Below are 13,008 nucleotides of genomic sequence, written 5' to 3'. Positions count from 1 at the left end.
TCCACTAACAACAATTTTTCTACAGACACTTCATTCTCTTCACCAACACCACCCTGTTTAAGTCCTTTACCATCTAGAATCACCTCTGATCCAGCTCCACAAAATGCCGAATCCTCCAACTCATCAGTCCCGTCACAGCTCCCATGTTCTGAAGTTCAATCAGATGATTCACCTTCTGCGGTCTCCTCTAATAAGCAACAGCTTCCTCAACCGCAGCTCTCTGATGAGCAACTTCCTTTGCAGCCTCCATAGTTCCCTCAACCACTCTCTCATCCTATGGTCACTCGCTCCCGACTCGGTGTGGTTAAACCAAATCCAAAGTATGCTTTGACTACCACAACTTTTACCTTTCCTCGTGAGCCCCGCAATGTCCGATCAGCTTTAACACACCCTGGTTGGAAAGCTACTATGGACGAGGAACTTGCGGCTTTACATCAAAATCAGACTTGGCAACTTGTACCTCGCACCTCTGATATGCACGTTATTGGCTCAAAATGGGTATTCAAACCTAAACTCAAACCCGACGGCTCACTAGATCGCCTCAAAGCCTGCTTAGTTGCAAAGGGATATCATCAAATTGATGGACTTGACTACACCAAAACATTTTCTCCAGTCATAAAACCAGGAACCATCCGCATGGTTATCACTGTAGCACTTGCTCAGCAGTGGCCCACTCACCAACTCGATATAAAAAATGCTTTCCTACGTGGTCTAATCTCTGAAGACATATACATGGAGCAACCACCAGGAATGGCTGATCCGCAACATCCGACCCATGTTTGCAAACTTCAAAGAGCTCTTTATGGCCTGAAACAGGCACCTTGTGCCTGGTTTGATCGTTTTAGTGCTTTTCTTCTTAAATATGGTTTCTTTTGTAGTCTAGCTGATCCATCCTTATTTATTTTTTACTCTGATCATGGCTCACTAATCTTGCTTCTTTATGTGGATGACATGCTACTTACAGGATCTGTTGCCCAGATAGACAACCCAAGAGGGGGGGTGAATTGGGTTTTAAAATAATTTTAACTATTAAAGCGTTTGTGGGTGACTAATTAATGCTTTTTACAAGATGATTAATTAGTTGCTGTGATGTGTATGAAATGAGAGTAATGGTAAGAGACAAGCAATCACAAACACAAAGTTTTTATAGTGGTTCGGAGCTAACCCTTGCTCCTACGTCCACTCCTCAAGTCTCTCTTGGGAATTCACTATAACCCCTTGGATTACAGCCGGTTGTTTTCCAAGCTCACAACCAAACTTGTTGTTTTACGAGCTCACAACGAACTCGGTCGGTTTTTCCAGGCTCACCGACTAGAACCAACCCCGATTGTTTTTCCGGGATCACAATCGAACCCTTACACGTTGGTTTTACACTCGGCTCACCAACCAACCTCAATACTCTTGATTCAATGCCCCGATTGAACCAAGCAAAGACAAAGGTGTAGATAAAAGAGACAAACAGAAAAATACAGCTTCTCAAAAGCAGATAAATGGCAATATGAACAATAACGAAGTTAAGAGCCCTCAAACGCTTTTAAGTTGGAGAAGAGGAAGGGCTTCTTGAACTTCGGGTCTCCTCTTGAATGTGTAGTCGACTTGAATGCAGGAGAAGGCTCTTTCAATGTTGGGAAGAAGTAGGTGGATGCAGTTAATGCTGCTCTTCCCTCTTTTTCGTTGAAGAACAAGTTGCAGAGATTGAAAGCTTGATTACTTGGAGTGGAATGGTTGTTCTCTGCCTTGCTACAGTCCTCTGTGGCTATTTAAACCAACCCCCACGGAAACTAGCCGTTAGAGAGCTTTTTCTGCCCGTTCTGCACACTCTGTACAGTCTGACAATGTGTCCGTTGGTGGGTTGGAGTCGACTCGCGCGATCAGGAGTCGACTCGTCTGTAGCGGGAGTCGACTCATACTTTTCTGGAGTCGACTCTGCAACTGTTCCAGATTTGAATTAAAGTTGCCTTCGCGACTGGGAGTCGACTCGTCTTGACCCAGAGTCGACTCGCCAACTTCTGGAGCTGACTTGGTTTTCTCGGAGTCGGCTCATCCCATGAAGTCCGTGGACGTATTTTTGAATTTGGTCCACTCGAGTCGACTCGACTGTCCTGGGAGTCGACTCGGCGCTCAGAGCCCGAACTCCCTATCTTCTGTCTTTTGGCTCGTCCAGTCTTGGAGTCGACTCGAGCTTCCTCGGAGTCGACTCGGCTCTCAGTTTCCGAAACTTGGTCTTCTGCCCTTTTGATGTGAAGCTGCCTTGGAGTCGACTCTAGCTGTCTGGGAGTCGACTCGAATCTCAGAGGCAGTAACTTGGTCTTCTGTCTTCTTTGTGGTCGCGGAGTCTCGGAGTCGACTCGCGTAATGCGGGAGTCGACTCGAATCTCAGAGTCCAGAATCTGCCCTCTGACTTTTTCTTTGTGCACTGCTGAGAGTCGACTCTTGCTGTCTTTGGAGTCGACCTGCCAACCATCGGAGTCGACTCGCGTTCCACTGGAGTCGACTCGAATCTCAGACCCGAAAACTGCTCTCTGACTTTTTCTTTGTATTCCTCTTGGAGTCGACTCTTACTACCCTGGAGTCGACTCGGTGAATATCGGAGTCGACTCGCACACTTCGGGAGTCGACTCGTTGACAGGTTCTGAGTTGAAGCTTTCTGTTCGTCTGTCTGTTCTCAGTCGGAGTCGACTCGTACTGATCCGGAGTCGACTCGAGCTCGTGCCAGTGAACTTGATACGCTTGGAGTCGACTCGTGATACTCTGGAGTCGACTCGAGTCTCAGACTTTGGTTCAAGCTGACTTCTTAACTTATCCAAAAATTATGAACCAAGTCTTGAGACACTTAGACAAGATTTTCACTGAAACACTTAATTGAATTCATTAGTAAACAAGAAATATACACAAATGCTTTGAGCTCATCAAAATCAAATAGGGTTTTAATCAATCATTCCACAATCTCCCCCTTTTTGATGATGACAAAACATTGAGTATATGTAAAGTGAATTGCACAATAAACAATCAAATAAAATCCATAAATGAATTCAAATATCTGGTAATTCAATTTATCCAAGCTTGAAAGGAGTGAAACAATAAATTTCGGAGTTAAAGCTCTCCCTTTCATTTGGAATTATATAAGCCTTCATATCATGCATTCAATTGTTTGGCTTATATATAATTAATGATTTAGCTTTCTTAAAATTTCAGATTCTTCCCCTCAACATATGCATTCTACTTTGTTTTGATTCTTTGAATTTTCTTTTAATGCTTTGAAGTTTTTGAACTGAAATTTTGGTTTTTAGAGGAAAAATCTGTCAATTTGTTCTTGAGTAGGATTCAGCTAATCTCCGAATATCCCTTGAATAGATTCTGGAGATTACTCCATTAGGAGCCCCAAAAGAGAGATAATGAGCCTCGAGGTACCGAATCCACTTAGAACAAATTTGTGTGTTTTAAGAGTTTATCTTTTTTATTGATTTTCATTGATTCCTTTTACATATTTTATGCATATTTTTCCCCCTTTTACATATTTTATACATATTTCTCCTCCTTTTTGTCATCATATCAAAAAGGAGGTAAACAGAACACACAATCAAACATAGATCAAAAGGCACATTATTGAAGAAAAATGCGGCTACTCATTGTATTAATTTGTATGTAAGTACATTTCAGAATACAATAAGTAACGTAAAGCAATACATGTCAAAGCAAAATACAAAAAGTAGCTACGGTCTCCTCGAGGATGTAGGTCCTCCTCTCGAGGATGTATCTCCTCCTCTCGAGGATGTGACTCCTCCTCTCGAGGATGTGGCTCCTCCTCTCGAGGATGTATCTCCTCGAGGCATGCGCTCCACGAGTGATTGGACCGCATTGGTCACGTTCTCTAGCTGGCGAATGATGGCCTGGATGGCTCTGCTCTGTGTCGTATCCAGCTCGAGTACTGACTTCTGCAGTCCGTCCAGCTTGTCGATGAGCACATTCGACAAGCGCTCGGCCCCCGCGGTGGTGGTGGACATGTCACGGCCGATGTCATCCCGCATCCGTCGAGTGGTGCTCGTGACCTCACTCATGCTGTGGAACTGGGCTTGGACCAGGAACCGTACATTGTCGATCTCTTCCCGCACATGGGCCGTCATGTCAGTCACGGCTGTCAAGGAAGGGACCAACGCTGACGAAGGTGCAGGAGTGGGAGCAGGCACTGAACCCCGGAGCTCCTGGAGCAGATCTCGGACTATCTCCTGCCGCAGCTCCCGGAGCTGCTCAGACGAGATCCGGACCTCCATAGGCTGAGTGGGTGGAGCTGAGGAGGAGGGTCCGGCGGAGGTGGTAGGAGCAGAAGTGGATGGAAAGTCTGGTACGTCGGAAAAGTCAGAATCGGGCTCAGGACTGGGGGAAGGTCTGGTGGTCTGTGTGGTGATGGATGACTTCCTAACCCAGATCCCCTCTCTCTTCCGAAACTCCATCCTGTGTAGGGTCCCCGCTCGCATGCGATCTGTCCATCGCAATGCCTTAGAGGGTTCCCCCTCAGGAATGGGAATCTCGTACTCCCTGAACAGAAAAGTGAATATCATGCCGTATGGGAGGGTGAGCCTAGGTCTATCTAGGGGCTCACACAGATACCTATAGATGAGTTTGGGGAAGTTGATTGGGGTGTCCTGAAGAATATAAAACATAAGAGCTAGGTCTCTCTCATTTACAAAATCAAATCTCCCTGTCTTAGGGAAGATGGACCTAGACAATATACTCAAGAGGATCCGCACCTCAATCGGAAGTGAGCTAGCAGATACCTCGTCTAGGGGGGACTGAGGTGGATGCCCTAGTACGGCCGTAAGGGCCTCAACCCTGTCCTCGGGGTGTGTGGGAGCCACCCCGACTTGTGGAAGGTGGAGGATGTGGGCAATGAGATCCTCCGTAATGAACAGAGGGACACCGGCTACTGTGCCCTCGATACCTCCATCTCCCCGATGGACGGTACCGTAGAACTCTCTAATGAGGCCTGGATATGTGGGGAGATCTAAGGTGAGGAAGTACTCTAAGCCCTGGGCCCTAAGTCTATCACCTATAGTGAACTCTTCCCGGGAGAGGAAGTCGAAATCGACATATCTCCCGGTGGAGACGGCCTTCCCGGCTAATGGCCTCGCGGGAACCGCCCTAGGCGGGGAACGAGCCGGAGGTTGTGGCCTCACGGGATCGTGCCGAGCCTTGGAGCGCCGCTCGGGACGGGCCTCGGGTTGGGACCTCTTCCGGACTACGGTCTTACGCGGCATAATGACCTAAAATGGGAGGAAAACCTAATGAGCGGTGAAGAACCGACGGGAAAGTCTTGGGGACGACCGGGGACGACCTAGAAAGGGAGGAAAACCCTAAGGGACAGCGAAAGTGTTGCCCAGAGATGGTCACCCAAGAGGGGGGTGAATTGGGTGTTTTAAAAACTTTTGACTAATTAAAAATAAAACGCACGAATATATGCACTAAAGTAAAGAAGGAGGAATGAGAAAGGTCAATCGCAAACACAAGGTTTTATAGTGGTTCGGAGCTTCCACTGCTCCTACATCCACTCCCCAAATCACCTTTGGGAATTTTCACTATAATCCATGATTACAGTACGGTAGTTTTGCGAGTTCACTACCCAACTCGTTGTTTTACACCGGGCTCACAACAAACCCAAAAACCCCCAATTTCACTTAGGCTTGGGATGCCTTTCCCTTGTTCCAAGTCCCTTGACTGGAACAAGCACCACAACGAAAGAGTTTACAAAAGAAAGGAAAAGCTCTAAAAAGCAGATATTGCAATTATGAACAATAGAACCCGGAAGAATCCTTTTGCCGTTGGAAGCGTGGGAGATATTGATTCTTCCGATGTGGAGCGCGTAGGATTGAGTGTGAGCTTTGAATCCCAAGCGCACGAGAGTGATTGAGCTTGAAATCACTTAGGAAGCTTGAAAACACTTGATTTCTTCACTTGAATGCACTCACTCCCTTGAACTTTTCTTTCTTACTTCTCTCTTGAATGATCTAGCTTTGGGTTGGTGAAGAGTTGTTGAGAAGCACTTAAGAGGTCCCTTTTATAGCCCAAAAAGCAAATATAGCCGTTAGAGACAAAGTAAAAAGGATTTGAAATTCAAACCAAACCTGAAAAGCTGTCAGTCGCGTCCCAGGCGCTCCGGGGACGTCTCCGCTTCAACGAGAGACGTCTCGGCTACAAGATTTCACTTTTTACGTTGTCTGGGGTCGACTCGGCACTTTAAGGGGACGTCTCGGCTTGTTTGTACTTTTTGAATAGGGACGACTCCGCTGCTTTGGGGACGACTCCACTTCTTTATCTCTGAAAAACATGTCCTCTGGAATTCCCTGAGAGAGTCGACTCCGCTCCTTCAGGGGACGTCTCGGCTTGTTTGCACTTTATGCATGGGGACGACTCCGCTGTCTCAGGGTCGACTCCGCTTCCTTATCACCGAAAAAAACCATTCTCTGGAAAACCCTGAGAGAGCCGTCTCCGCTATCTTGGGGACGACTCGGCTTGTTTGCACTTTATGCATGGGGACGACTCCGCTGTCTCAGGGTCGACTCCGCTTCCTTATCACCGAAAAAACCATTCTCTGGAAAACCCTGAGAGAGCCGTCTCCGCTATCTTGGGGACGACTCGGGAAGTCTCCTTTTTACTTGCGGGGACGACTCGGCTTACTGTGGGGACGTCTCGCGCATATCTCTTGAAAACTGCCTTTCTGCCGCCACTGAGAGAGTCGACTCCGCTACTGAGAGAGTCGACTCCACTAACGCGGGGACGACTCGGCAGATGTCGGGGACGTCTCCAAGTGTGCCGGTTCTTCCTGTTTGTGCCAGAGACGTCTCTGAAACTATCCGGAGACGTCTCGGCTGTCCCTGATCTGTTTTCTTTAACTCAAAATATTCTTCAATAAATTCATAAAAATTATGGAAACTTGCCTAGACATTTCTTAACAATATTCTTAATAAGACACATGATTTCTCAATTAAATTGTTAAGATAAATGGAATTATACTCTAGTGTTTTGTATTCATCAAAATCCATTAGGGGGTCAACAATCTTCCCCTTTTTGATGATGACAAAACACTGAGTATATGCCAAAATTTGAAGTTTAAACATATACACAGTATTTGATCAGATGTACAAGTATAATGCTTTGATTAGAGCTAGATACAGTGTGCATAATTGCATGGGATTGAACTTTATAGCTCTTAAGCAATTTTAGCATATCAACTGAATTTGAATCAAGTTAAAATGAAATATTGATGCTGAATTTGAATCAAGTCAATATTCTTCAATTTTATCTTTTCTAAATCAACTTTGGAGTATGATTATAAATTTTGCATTCCATATTCAATATCCATATTGGTTCTTTCTATATATCTACTCCCCCTTTCAATTATATCTCAATATCCATATTGGTTCTTTCTATATATCTACTCCCCCTTTTTGTCATCAACAATGAAGGGGACAAATTATCATTAGGTGCTTAAAACTCAATTCATAGTATAATATCATTAACCACTCAAGGATATTCAAGTTATCTTTATTAAAGAGTTCAGCATTCATTTTACTCCCCCTTTGATATTCAGGTTGTGCTCCCCCTGTTTCATATGCTTTGATAAGTTGTGCCAAATTTGAATACTTAATGTATGTTATGAGATTCTTATGACACATCAAGAGGCACATTCACATTCATAGAAACATATACATAGAGTTGGCAATGTACACAGTTTTCAAAAGGGATTGTATTCATGTATCATTGTGAACCTTTGAAGTCAGTACATAGTCAAAAAGAAGAAATCATTACAAGTAGTGATTTCTAATACAAAAGTGTTTCAAAAATAGCCTAGGATTTACAAAAAGAAGAGCCTGCAAAATGTCCCTCATCGGCGACGTTGCTCATGGGCCCTACCAGCTGTACTTTGTTCATAAGCCTTACAAGCTGCATCTATGAATGCATTGATGGAATCCATGAGGGTCTTAAATTGATCTCCCTGTGACTTGTGGAAACCTGCCACAAGTGCTTCAAACTCTATGGTTGCCATTTCAATTCTCCCTCTGAGTTGGGCAACCAAGGTGCCCACGTTGCCATCTGGTTTTGTCAGCTCTTTGAGACTCTTGGAAATGCTCTTCAAGCTGTCCTTGAGCTCTAATGATCTGATGGTTTGGGTGGCACCCACACCAATTATTTCTTGTGTTGTAGCTTCAATTTGACTTCTAATATCCTTCATCTCTTGTAGAAGCCCTTCATGTGAAGCTCTGATGGGGGCCAACTCTGTGGAGATCATGGATCTCATCTCCTCCCTCATCTGCTGGCAAATGGCAGATGCTAAGGTGCGCATCTGATCTTCTGACAGAAAGGAGGGCCCACTAACTGGAGGAGGTGGTGGCATGGATGTGGAAGGTCCAGCTGAGCTGGAGGGAATATCAGGGATATCCATGTGGCTAGGTGGAGGAGAGTGATGGTCAGACTCATGATGTGGGATCTCAGGCTCTAGGATTTGGGTTTTTCTCTTTGGTACCTTGACCCACGATCCATCTATCTTATGAAATTCCATTCTTCTCATTGTGCCCTCATTGTAATAGTCGGTGTTTCTCAAGGGCTTTGCAGGTTCATTTGTTGGAATGGGAACCTTGAAGTGTTTAAAGATTAAGGTAAAGATCATGCCATAGGGTATACTAAACCTAGAATACCTATGACATAGGGCAATGTAATTTAGCATGAGTCTAGGGAGGTTTAGAGGGATCCCTAGTAGGATGTGGTGCATTATAACTAAGTCTCGCTCCGAAACAAAATCGAAGCGACCGGTTTTAGGAAATAGGACCCGGTTGACAATACTTAAGAGAAGTCTCATCTCTGCATTTAGGTCCTGGGAATTGACAACATCAAGAGGGCCGCAGTCCTCTCTTCCTAAAAGTAAATTTAGGGCTGACTCCCTTTGGGGATGTGAGGTTGGAGCCTCACCGTCCCTAGGAATTTGTAAGACAGTGGATAAGACATCTTCATTGACTTCTACTAATGTCCCTTGGACATATCCAGTGTACCCTTGGTCCCCTAAGGCCATATTGCTAAAAAGTTCTCTAACTAGGCCGGGGTAGGTCAAGGTATTTAGGGTACAAAGGTGCTCCCACCCTTGGGCTCGGAGTCTCTCTCCAATAGAGAACCCCTCATGATCTAAAAATGAGAAATCTATGTACCTTCCGGTCGTGACTGTGCGATTTGCACAGGAAATAGTCGTGGTTGGCGGAGCAACCGGAGGAGACGGCGCGGAGGGTTCTTCCCGTCGTTCCTCACCGTCGGCCGCTACCCTAGGTCGCCTTCCACAGGTCGTCCTAGCCTTCTTTGGTGCCATGGATGCTAGGGTTTGTGATGTAGAGCAAACGGAGGCTAGGGTTTGAGGTGGAGAGCAAATGGAGGCTAGGGTTTTTCGTTTTGGTTGGGGATGAAGGAGGAAGCTCGGGTCGGCTCGAGCGATTTCGACCTATTTAAAAAGCCCTCATTCGGTCTCCGAGACGTCTCCGCGACTAAGGCGAGACGTCTCCCCTGGGGGGACGTCTCTGCGATTTGCCAGAGACGTCTCCGGCACTGAAAAATTTCAGACTGAATTCTATCTTCTCCCAATTTTTGTTTAATCACCCTAATCAACATGATTTTTTTTTTTTGATAAACTTAGAGTGAATTTGTTTGTGATCCTCCCCCTTAATGATACATCCTATAATAATTTGATAATGATTTTTGAATTATTAATATTGAAATGAGGAATGTTTGACCAAATTTCGAATACCTATGAAATAGGCTCTGAAAATATCTCCATGAAGAGTCCAAGGGAAGGTAACCATCCTCCGGAAAGTCAAACAGTTCGTCATTTAGCTTACATGAATTCATGTTTTCACTTATGTTTACCTTGAGGTTGATTACTAGTTTGCGCAGCAAACAATGCAATACAAGTTCAATTCATTTGCTAGGATCATACAAGCTCAAAGCATTCCTTAAGAAGTTGAATCTATCTTTACAAAGGGGCTTTGTAAAGATATCAGCCAATTGATTTTCAGTGCATACATATTCAATCATCACATCATTTTTCAGCACATGATCCCTAATAAAATGATGCCTAATCTCTATATGCTTTGACTTAGAGTGTTGAACAGGATTTTTTGTTAAATTGATTGCACTTGTATTATCACACTTAATTGGTATATTATCCATTTTGATACCGAAGTCTTCAAGTTGTTGCTTAATCCAAAGAACTTGGGCACAACAGCTTCCAGCTGCAATGTACTCAGCCTCAGCTGTGGACAAGGCAACTGAATTTTGTTTCTTGCTAAACCAAGAAACCAAATTAGCACCCAAGAATTGACATGTGCCACTTGTGCTTTTTCTGTCGAGTTTGCACCCGGCAAAATCAGCATCGGAATAAGCAATTAAATTTATGTCAGATTGTTTAGAATACCATAAGCCTACATTAGATGTCCCTACTAGATATCTAAAAATTCTCTTAACAGCTTGCAAGTGTGATTCCTTAGGACATGCTTGGTATCTAGCACACATACAAACACTAAATAATATATCTGGTCTACTGGCAGTAAGGTAAAGTAAAGAGCCTATCATACCTCTGTATAATTTGCAGTCTATACTTTTACCTTTTTCATCTTTGTCAAGCTTGCAACTTGAGCTCATGGGTGTGCTGATTTTCTTTGCATCCTTCATCTTGAATTTTTCCAGCATTTCCTTGATGTATTTGGACTGACTGATGAAGATGCCTTCCTCTGATTGTTTTATTTGTAGCCCAAGGAAGAAGTTGAGCTCACCCATCATGCTCATTTCAAATTCTCCCTGCATAAGCTTGGCAAACTCTTGACAAAGACTATCATTAGTAGCACCAAAAATTATATCATCCACATAAATTTGTACAAGCAATAAGTCATTTTCTTTTCTTTTAATAAAGAGGGTTTTGTCTACATTTCCTCTCTTAAATTTGTTCTCAATTAGGAAATTACTTAATCTTTCATACCATGCCCTAGGAGCTTGCTTAAGTCCATACAATGCTTTATGCAATTTATACACATAATCTGGATGTAAGTGATTTTCAAAACCTGGAGGTTGTCCTACATAAACTTCCTCCATTATATAGCCATTTAAGAATGCACTTTTTACATCCATTTGATAGAGTTTAAAATCCATGAAGCATGCATATGCTAAAAGCAGTCTAATAGCCTCTAACCTAGCAACAGGAGCAAAAGTTTCATCAAAATCTATTCCTTCCTCCTGATTATATCCTTTGGCCACTAGCCTAGCTTTGTTTCTTATTACTATTCCATCTTCATCTAATTTATTTCTATACACCCACTTGGTGCCTATAATTGAAACATTAGGGGGTCTTTTCATTAGAGTCCAAACTTCATTTCTTTCGAATTGGTTTAATTCCTCTTGCATAGCATTCATCCAATTACCATCTTTTTCAGCTTCTTCTAGTGATTTAGGCTCTATTTGCGAAACGAAAGCAAGATAATTACTAGTGTTTCTTAAGGAGGATCTAGTTCTTATACCTTGTGAAGGATCACCAAGGATTAGATCCTTTGGATGACCATGTGCATACCTCCATTCTTTAGGAAGATCTTGATTTCTTGATGGAGGTTGGTCTTCTTCATCTCGCTGATTTGTATCTTCTTTGATCTCATCCTCATGTTGTTTGTCTTGAGTGGAGAGTTCCTTCATTTGGTCTTCAAGTATACCTACATCACCATCTTCTTCTTTTCTAGAAGAGTCTCCATTAGTTTCATTAAAAACAACATGAATGGATTCTTCAACAACGAGAGTTCTCTTGTTGAAGACCCTGTATGCTTTACTAGATGAGGAATAACCTAAGAAGATCCCCTCATCTGATTTAGCACTAAATTTACTTAGATTGTCCTTTCCATTGTTCAAAATAAAGCATCGACAACCGAAAACATGAAAATAACTTATATTAGGTTTCTTACTTTTTATCAACTCATAAGGTGTTTTCTTTAAGATGGATCTAACTAAAGCACGATTTAAGATATAACATGAAGTATTTATTGCTTCAGCCCAAAAATACTTTGGTAGATCCGATTCGCACAACATGGTACGAGCCATATCTGCTAGTGTGCGATTCTTCCTTTCTACCACCCCATTTTGTTGGGGTGTCCTAGGTGCCGAGAAGTTGTGATTGATACCATTTTCTTCACAAAATTTTTCAAAATACTGATTTTCAAACTCGGTACCATGATCACTCCTAATTGCTTTTAGTTTAAGATTGAGTTCATTTGAAACCCTATTATGAAACTTGATAAAAGCGGGAAAGGACTCATCTTTGTGTGCAAGAAATGAAACCCATGTAAAACGTGAAAAATCATCAACAATTACAAGACCAAATTTCTTACCCCCTAGACTAGCATTTCTAGTGGGTCCAAACAAATCCATGTGAATTAGTTCTAAGGGTTTTGATGTTGAAACTATGTTCTTAGACTTGAAAGAACTTCTTGTTTGTTTCCCTAATTGACATGCAGCACAAATTTTATTCTTTTCAAAGTCTATTTTTGGTAGTCCTTTGACTAGATCCTTTGTAATTAATTTTGAGATTAAATCCATGCTAGCATGCCCTAACCTACGATGCCATAACCAACTAGTCTCATTGACTTTGGGATTCATGGCTACAAGACATTGGCCATCCTTCATGGTGAGATCATCAAGATCTACCATGTAAACATTTCCATGCCTATGTCCTGTGAGTATGATCTCATTGTCAAATGGACTACTAATTATGCATAGTGATGATTCAAATGATACTTTAAAGCCCTTGTCACAAAATTGACTTATACTTAACAAATTATGTTTTAGTCCATTAACTAACAATACATTGTCAATAAATGAGGAGGGTGATATGGAGATTTTACCAACACCAATAATTCGGCCTTTAGCATTGTCTCCAAATGTGACTACTCCTCCTTTTGATTCCAAGGTGACGAAGAGACTCTTGTCACCGGTCATATG

This window comes from Phoenix dactylifera, chromosome 2, assembly GCF_051530095.1.
Source record: "Phoenix dactylifera cultivar Ajwa chromosome 2, Ajwa_hap1_PhDact_Kaust_v1.1, whole genome shotgun sequence".
Classification (NCBI taxonomy): Eukaryota; Viridiplantae; Streptophyta; class Magnoliopsida; order Arecales; family Arecaceae; genus Phoenix; species Phoenix dactylifera.
This window is presented reverse-complemented; position numbering follows the sequence as displayed.